Here is an 8,756-nt window from a genome sequence, read left to right as displayed (position 1 = left end):
CTCGGCACTGCCCTCCGCCGTGGGAGGCCACTGTGGTCTTGAGGCTTCTGGGGAAAGGTCAAGCTTGTCTTTAAGCGACGTAATGCCAGTGGCCTGGATGAGTCACCCCCGAACCTGAGTCATCTCGGCTGCTGGAAATCTTCCAATTCTTTGAGGTGAGATCCACATAGCATAGAATTAGCCGTTCACAGCACGCGGTACCATGGCATCCAGCAGAACCACAGTATCTTGTGGCCACCTCCCCCTGCCCCGCATCTCGTTCCAGGGCAATTTCATCCGGAAGGAAACCCCTCGCCCCTTGGCCTTCCCCCCAATCCAGCTCTCGCATCTGTGGACCTCCCTTTCCGGCATTTCCGCAGGTGGAATCGCAGGTGGCCTCTCAGGCCTGGCTTCTTCCGCTCGGCATGTGTTGAGTCCGTCCCTGCGGTGGCTGAGCTGAGGCCTCCCCCTTTCGTGGCTCACATTCCACGGTAAGGATGAGCCATGTCCGTGGGTCCCTTCATCTGGGGATGGACCTCGGGCTGTGGCAGGTGCACAGGTGTGGGTCCCTTTCTCCGGGATGGACATCGGGCTGTGGCAGGTGCACAGGTGTGGGTCCCTCCCCACGGGGATGGACCTCGGGCTGCGGCAGGTGCACAGGTGTGGGGTGCCACGGTCCCACGGTCTTGCTCGGTTTACCTGTGTGAGTCCTCAGGTCACTACCAGGAATTCAGCCTCTCTCCCCTCCCAAGATTAGTGGAGCCTCAGGGAGCCCAGAAGTGGGGCTGGGCCTCCCTCCCGCCACATCTCCAGCTCCGAGAGACCCTGAACTGCGCCCAGGTGACAGGGCCCCCAGAGCAAGGAGCTCTGCACACACGGCTCACCACCAAGAGCTCCCGGAGGCATCAGCTTCCCTCCAGGCCAGGAGGGCAGCAGCGGCGGATCCGATGTACAGTTTGGACGGACCCCTCAGGCAGCAGAAGCCCCTGGGAGACCCAGGGGAGCACTCCATGCCCCCACCCCCAGGGCTCCCTGGAAAGGCACACGGTGCCCTGGGAAGAAAAAACGCTCCTGAAAATCTAAACAAGTGAATTCAGAAGCTCAGGTGTCAGAGCTGGGGCCCCATGACGGGCCAGGGGCAGCCATCGGCCCCTCTGTGGACATCCAGGGTTCCTCGGAGAAACGGTACCGGGCAGTCGGTGAGAACCTGAACTTCACCTCCACGGTGGCGATGGGAGGTGTGGATGAGATGACGTTTCAGGCTGAACGGTGTCCACAGCTGACCCTGGAAATCTGTGACTCTGGCCTGGTTGGGAAGTGATCTCTGCCGATGTAATTGAACAAAAGATCTTGCAGTGGGGCCATCCTGGGTTATCTGGGTGGGGCCTAAATCCTGCGAGGGGTGTCCTTGTAGGAGCAGAGGAGAAGACAGACGTGCAGGGGAGACGGCAGCGTGAAGCCGGGGCAGAGGTTGGAGCGATGTGGCCACAAGCCAAGGGGCACCTGGAGCCACCAGGAGCTGGGACAGGCAGAAAGGATCCTCCTCTGGAACCTCTGTGGGGAACGTGGCCCTGCCCAAGCCTCGATCTCAGACTTTTGGCCTCCAGAGCTATGAGACGACAGGTTTGTTTTGTAAACCACCCGGCTCTTGGCACTTTACCCGGGCAGCCATGTGGCACTGCCACACACCCGCAGCCAGGCCCTCAGCTCCAGGCATCTGGAACCGCCCACCTCACGGTAAATGCCGAGCTGAGGAGGCATCTCCAGGCCACCTGGGCCCCAGGTCTGGGGGCCCTCAGCACTCCAGCCAGGTACTCTTAGCTGCCGTGCCCAGGGGCACTGAGGCAGGGCCCCACCCCGCCGAATTGGAGGGGCAGCACCTCCAGACCCGAAAGGCCAGCGCCTGAGGGGAGACCCACCGTCCACAGGTCTGCCTGGGACTCTCCTGGCTTTAGCCCTGAACGTCCCACAGCTTGGGGACCCCTGGGCCGAACCCCGACAGGCTGATCCTCAAGTGGACACTCCCCAACCTCCAGGCTTCACTTCGCAGCCCCCATCTCTGCCCCTCACACCCAGCAGCTTTTCCTGGAGGCGCCACTGGGCAGCCTGCGCGTCGGAGCCAAGGACGCCGTGGCCAACAGTGGTTCGGATTTCACAGACTTTAGACAGCTGCAGGTGTCAGGGTCCTGGGGGCCTTTCCCGGCCACCCCCCCGAATGGAGCCATCAGCTCCCTCTCCCCAGTGATGGAGACAACACTGCTGTCCTTCCTTCTAGGCCGGGAGCAGCCCCTGCCGTGTGACGAGCTGGGATGTGTGTCCTCACCTGTGAAACCTGCTCTGCACGGCCTGGTCTTCAGGACAGGAGCAGCCCAGGCGGGCTGAGTGAGGAGCCCACGGCCCGCAGCCGCTGCGCAGAGCCAGGGGCACATGTTCCCTGCACCCCCGCTCTGCTTGCCCTCCCACACCCCCAGCCCGGCTTCCTGCCGACTTTCCTGCTGGCATTCCGGGGAAAACGGAATCTCCTGGGGAGAAACTGCGTCTGTGTCCAAATGAGCTTTCTGAGTCCAGGTTCAAACACTTTGGGGAGCTCCAGGAGCGAAAATACGGTTTCGATTTTCCAAAGCAGGTCGAGATCCCCGAGTTTAACCCACATGGCCTGAGAAGCAAGGTTCCCACCCAGACCCGGGTCATCACCCAGCTGAGGCCACGGGGAGCGCGCTGCGTACGCGGCATCACAGGGGCCTGGGGGCTTCTGACTGGAGGTCAGGGAACTGGGGTCCCCGTCCTGGGTCCCATGGCCAACAGCACTCCTTCCTCCGGCCCCGGCTGGAGAGCCAGCTGTCCGGGCCACTTGTCAAGGTCACTAAGAAACTTGGGCGGGAGAAGGAATTCATCCCAAACTTGGGAACCTTCCTGGGGTAGGGAGACACTGCACTCAGCGGCCTCCCAACCGGCACTTCCCAGGGACGGGACACGGCCCTCACAGGGGGTGGCAGGTGCAGCCTCAGTTCTCCAGTTGCCGGCCCCACCTCAGTCTTGTCTGAGGTTAAATGGAGTCCCGGCCCCGTGCATCTTGATCCGGGGGCCCTGAGCCTGCGGGCACCAGGGAGGGCCAGGGAAGCACCAGCAGCTGTCCCAAAGTGTGGGCACCCCCGGGGGGCACGGCCCCTGCCACCCTCCCAGGCCAGGCTCTCAGAAGCCTCAGAGAGTCCACGCTGCCCGGACCTGCCTGGCCCCTGCCGGCTAGGCTGCCCCAGAAGAGCCTCCCTGCTCTTGGGAAGCCCTGAAGGTCCACAGAGCCCTACCCCACATCAGCCTCTGACCGCGGGTTCCAGCAGCTCGAGGGACCTGTCCTGAGCCCAGCCCAGGGCCAGGACATGAGTCTCCAACCCAGACTCCGGCCCAAATTCCAGCCTCCATCCACCCCTCAGTGGCTTCAAGCCGCTCAGCTGGTCACGGGGGCTGGTGAGCAGCTCCGTGTGCCTGGCGTGAGGCACCAGGGTCAGCTGTGACCTCACGGAGGAACAGCCTGGGGATGGGGAAACTGGGACCCACACAGTCCCACCCCTCACAGTGGTTACTGACGGTGACCATGGCCCTGAAGGAGACCATCAGAGGGTTCCGTCTGGGCCAGTTTGGGAGGGCTTCCAGGAGGAGGCAGCATGTGAGCCGAGAGTGAGAGGCACGGACAGGAGAGGCAGGTTCAGGGCTAAGGACACTCCAGGGCCCAGGAGAGTGGACACCGCTCCCCCTCCTCCCAGGAAGAGAAATGTCCCTTCAGGCAGCTGCTTCTAGGGGCCCCTTCCTCCCCGTGCCAGAGGCAGACACGTGATCCGACTCAGTTCCCATCCGGCGCCATGGGAATGCCCGTGCCGGCTTGCTCCGTGGAACCAGCTGGCTTTTCCTCTTTCCCCCTTTCTCTTTCTTTCTGAAATCTGGATGCAGTTTGCTGCACGGCCCTCCTCCTCAGTCCTGGCCAGGTGATTCACCCTGGCTCCCATGCCGCCTGTCAGCTTCCTCCCTGCCTGCTTCCCCACCGGCACCAGCTGCCTGGGCCTCTGGGCCTCCCGGCCGTCCTCCTTAGAGAGAAGAACCTCCTTGGGCCTTGGAGAACCCCCACGCTCGGTGCCCTCGGCCGTTTGTACAAATGGGTTAGGCAGGGGCCCTCACGCTGCCGCTCACTGGGTTCCTTCTGTCCTGCACCTCGCCAGGAGGCAGTCCCCAAATCTAGTTCACAGCTTCCAGCTGCTCCCACTGTGGGGCACCTGGTGTGTCCCCCCTGCCTGCTCCAGAGCTCCCAGGGCCTCCTGCAGGCACCGAGGGCACCTACGCCCTTCCGTTTCCGTCCATGGGTTCTGCAAGGCTGGCATCACTGCAGGTGAGGACCTGCCAGGGTCGTGGCGTTGAACCCTGATCTGGAGTCTGAGCCCTGTCCAGGGGTTCTTGACACGGGCCCAGCACCGCCCTGGCACCCAGCAGCCTTCATGCCTCCCGCAGGCCTGTCCAGCTGGCTCTGGGTGCCACCTGCCTGGTTCCAGCCACAGGCTCCTCTCCTGCTGTCTGTCCCGCTGCCCTCTGACACGCCATGCAGGGGCCCCAGGGCGCCCATTTCCCAGACACAGTAACGGCGTCTCAGCCAGCTCCTGGCAGGCCTGGCCCGAGCTAGCCGGCAGGGACCACCAGGAGCTGCCCCACCCGGGGTCCCTGCACCCCTCTGACGCCAAGCAGAGCTCCTTCTCTCACAGCATTTTCGGAGCTTAGGCTGGGGGATTGGGAGTGGGTTTAGCAGACGTGAGCTTCACAGATTTAAAATAAAGGAGGATTCGGGTGGGGACTCTCTGGGGGCTTCCTGCAAACCAGCCCCCGCGCAGGCTGTTTGGTAACCAAGGGCACCGCAGCAGTGAGGCAGGAGCAGTCCAGCGCCCACACGCCGGATCTGCCGCGCCCGCTGCCACCCACAGCCCTCCGGCGAGCTCTCAGATGGGAGGAACAGGTGACAGGGAGCCCTCCCCAGGGGAGCCGCGCCCCGAACCTCACAGGCGGGCATGTGGAGCGGGAGGCGGGGGTGGGGTGAGGCCTCCAGACCCCATGGAAGATTGAAATGTCATCTGTCTCATTTTCAAAGGAAGCTCAGCTGGTTCCGTCCCTGCCCTGCAAGAAGATGACTTTTCTGCCAGATGGGAGCGGACGCCCACCTCCGCCACGCCAGCTTCTGTCTTCCTCCCGGTGACGGCACCGCAGCTCCCCTGACACCGCGTACATTCCTGAAGCGGTGAGGCCCGGGGACGGCCTGTGACCTGCCTCCTCCCCGGGTGGGGAGCCGGGTGGGTATTTAACGAAAGGAAATGCTCCAGCCGGATGCTTCCTGCTCAGGTTGCCCGGCCTCCCTGCAGCTCCTGCCGCTGGCAACCTCCCGTGCTGGACACCGTGAAGGGGGCGGGCAGGCTCAGCACCCAGGGCCCCTGCGGGCACCGGCAGCTCTCAGAGGTGCCTGGTCCCTGGATGTGCTTGTAGGGCCCGGCCTGGGCAGCCATCTGTGCCTGTGGACCCTCCCTCAGGGGCCCAGGGAGAAGCAGGGGCTGCTCTGAGCCACAGACCCTCCTCTTCCCTAAGACGCCCGAGGACTCTTCCCCGAAGGGGCTGGTGTGGGGGCTGACAGGGCACAGGAGATGCTGCCCAGGTGTGTCCAGAGGGGAGACAGAGCTCTGGGGTCTGCGCTCGAGAGCCCCCTCCCATTCAGAGACACAGCACGCTCCTTTCTCCTCCCTGAGAGGGAGGAAGCCCCGTGCAGGGTGTGGGTGTGGCCCTGGGCGTGCTGCGGCCTTGGCAGGGTGGCAGACCCTGGCCCCATCCCCACCACTCCTCTTCCTGGGCTTGGGCCCCGGCTGTGAGGGGCAGACTGTGGGTAAATTACTAAGAAGTGGAGTCAGGGTCCCTCTTCTGTTAGATGGGGTGAAAACTCGCACCAGCCCCGTGAGCCCTCCGTGCCTTTGTTGAAATCAAGCTGGAAAAGGGCCAAGCACCCAGACGCCCTCCACACATCATCACTGTCACCGTCACGGCCCCCACTCCCTTCCTTTCCCCTCTGCCCCCCAGCCCTGACTCTGGGGTGCTCAGGGCCCCATTTCAGAACAGATGAGCACCAAACTCCTGACAGAGGCTAAGTCTCCTCTTTCTCACAGAATCTTCTTCCCCTGCCAAGACATCTCTGGTACTTAGAGAGATGAGAAACTCACCGTGCAGGGGAATCGGGCAGCTGTGAGCCGCCTCGCCTCCTCCGTTCCTCTTCACTCCTGCAGGTGCCCCCATGAAGCCTCAGAAAGTAACCATGACTGCTCTCATGGCAGTTCACCTGTTTTGGGGTATTTTATTCACATCTGCAGAGTAGAGAGGAACATTCCAGAGTGTGAAGACTTCAGAACCTGGATCCTGGGTTCTGGAGAGAAGCTGGCCTGATTTTTAGCTGGAAGCTGGGGGGATATACCCACAACTCAGTGGGAGGAACCCCAGCCACTTTGGAGACCTGGCTTTCCAGTGGGTCTGCATAGCTCTGAATTGATTTTGGAAGAAACTGCCCTGAACTGTTTTTCTCACTGCCCTGTCTGGGGAAAAAAAAAAAATCACCTTGTAGCTTTATGCAAATGAGCCACCTAGCATGCTCCTTTGCAGGAGGGGCTCAGCATGCCTGCCTGGTTCCTCCTTATTACTGAGCTGGAGCTCAGAGTGGGAAAAGACCGTAGTTTATCTACCCACTCTTGAGGGCAAAAGACCGTAGTTTATCTACCCACTCTTGAGGGGTGTGTGAAAAGTTCCCTGTTTGAGATCTACAAAGAACCTCATCATCTGGTGAACACAGGCATACCTTTCACCTGGATGGACTTCTGGCGGCAGAATTGCTGGGTCGTAGGTCACTGGCATGCCAGCTCTAGATGGGACCACAAACCATCTTTGGAGTGGTTGTGCAATACAAGCTTCGACAGGAGGAAGAGGCTCTACTTGCCCATGCCCTCACCAGGACTGGATGTCTTCCCTCTGAACTTCAGCCATCCTGGTGGGTGCTGCATCTTTTAGAGAAATGAGCTTGACACACACTTCTACCACGTCTCGATAACTCAAGGTCGCAGTCGTTAGCATTAACCACAGTCCTAATGATATACTCAAGCTGAGCAGTCAGGTCTCCCATGTCATGCACTCAGGGACCCCCTGCTTAGCAATGACTCCACCTGCACAGAACCCACAATAGCTGCCAGATGACAGATCAGAGCTGCCTGGGGCTCCTGAGGTCTCTTCCGTGCTTACCTCCCTGTTGGCTACCCCTTTGCCCTTCCTGCCAGTGGGTCTCCTGTAGAAATTGCTCTCACCACTGGAGCAATTTAAAGAGAGCAATGATGACCCTGAGCTTCCTGCTGCTGTCCAGCCTGTTTTCGTTACCACTGAGCCTTCCTTTGGTTCAATGCTCTGTTCAATGCTCTGAAATATCTCAGAGACTTGACTCTGTTCTGTCTGGAGCAAACATTCCGTTTCACCTTCACTCATTCATTCACTCATTCACTTATGTGTTCAATCAGCAAATACTCATTGAGTATCTGGTCTGTGTTCAGGATAATTTAGGTAGTGGGTGAAGGCCAAGGACAGTCATGGCCCCAAGCTTGTTGAGCTCGTAAGGCCACCCAGGGACACATGGCTCATGTTGTGAGCCATGGCTCATGTTCCACCCCCACTCCACACCACATCCACACCACAAAGCATGTTCTTCTCCACAGATGGGCATGGGCAGTGGGGAACCTTCCATACCTGCCCACTAGATGATCACCCATCCTGGTTCTCCCAGGACTGAGGGGCTTCCCAGGACATGGGACTTTCAGTGCAAAAACTGGAAACGTCCAGACAAACCAGGATGAGTTCGGCACCCTAGTGCTCACCGAGTCCTGGGACTCACAGCTGTGAGACGGCTGTATATGGAACCAGTGGTTCCGCCTGCCTCAGGCATGTCTCAGACCTGTTCCAGGTGTCTCCTAAGCACTACCACTCACTCAGGTTCAGAGAGAAAAGAGCAAGATGGAGCCATCCAGGTAGGATCCTTTAGACTGAGTGAAAAAATGAAGGATGATGATATCTAACTGAGTGAGAGATGAGCTGCTCAAAGACAAGACTCAGTGGAAACTCTATCCTGGTGAACACAAGACTCACCAGAACCCTGCTCAAGACTCAGTGGAAACATCTCAAGGGCCCCACTTCCTCAGAAAGCCTCCACTGACCACAGGGCAAGTTGGGTTCCTGTGCTGGTTCTCATGGTCCCCTGTACTTGTCCTGTTTTGCCCTTTCCTGATGTATTGATGGAGCTCAGGGCTGAGTCTATCTCCTTCTCCTTTAAAGCTCAGCACCTACTACATAACAGTCAAGGAAGGAAGGAAGGAAGGAAGGAGGGAGTGAATGGGTAGGTGGGTGGGTGGATGAACGGATGGATGAATGGGTGGGTGGGAGAGTGGATGGATGTGTGGTTGTGGTGGATAAATAAATGGATGAATGGGTGGGTGGGTGGATAAATGAATGGGTGGATGGGTGAGGGGGTGGTAGTTGGATGGATGGGCAGGTAGGTGGTGGGTTGATGAATGAGTGGATGAGTGGATTGATGGGTGGGTGAGTGGGTAGATGGGTGGGTGCATGGATGGATGAGTGGGTGAATGGATGGATGGGTGGATGGATGGATGAATAAATGGGTGGGTGGATGGGCAAGTGGGTGGATGGATGGATGGGTGGGTGGGTAGGTGGGGATG

This window comes from Mandrillus leucophaeus, unplaced genomic scaffold, assembly GCF_000951045.1.
Source record: "Mandrillus leucophaeus isolate KB7577 unplaced genomic scaffold, Mleu.le_1.0 Scaffold78, whole genome shotgun sequence".
NCBI lineage: Eukaryota > Metazoa > Chordata > Mammalia > Primates > Cercopithecidae > Mandrillus > Mandrillus leucophaeus.
The sequence above is the reverse complement of the archived record's forward strand: the minus strand, read 5'-3'. Positions refer to the sequence as shown.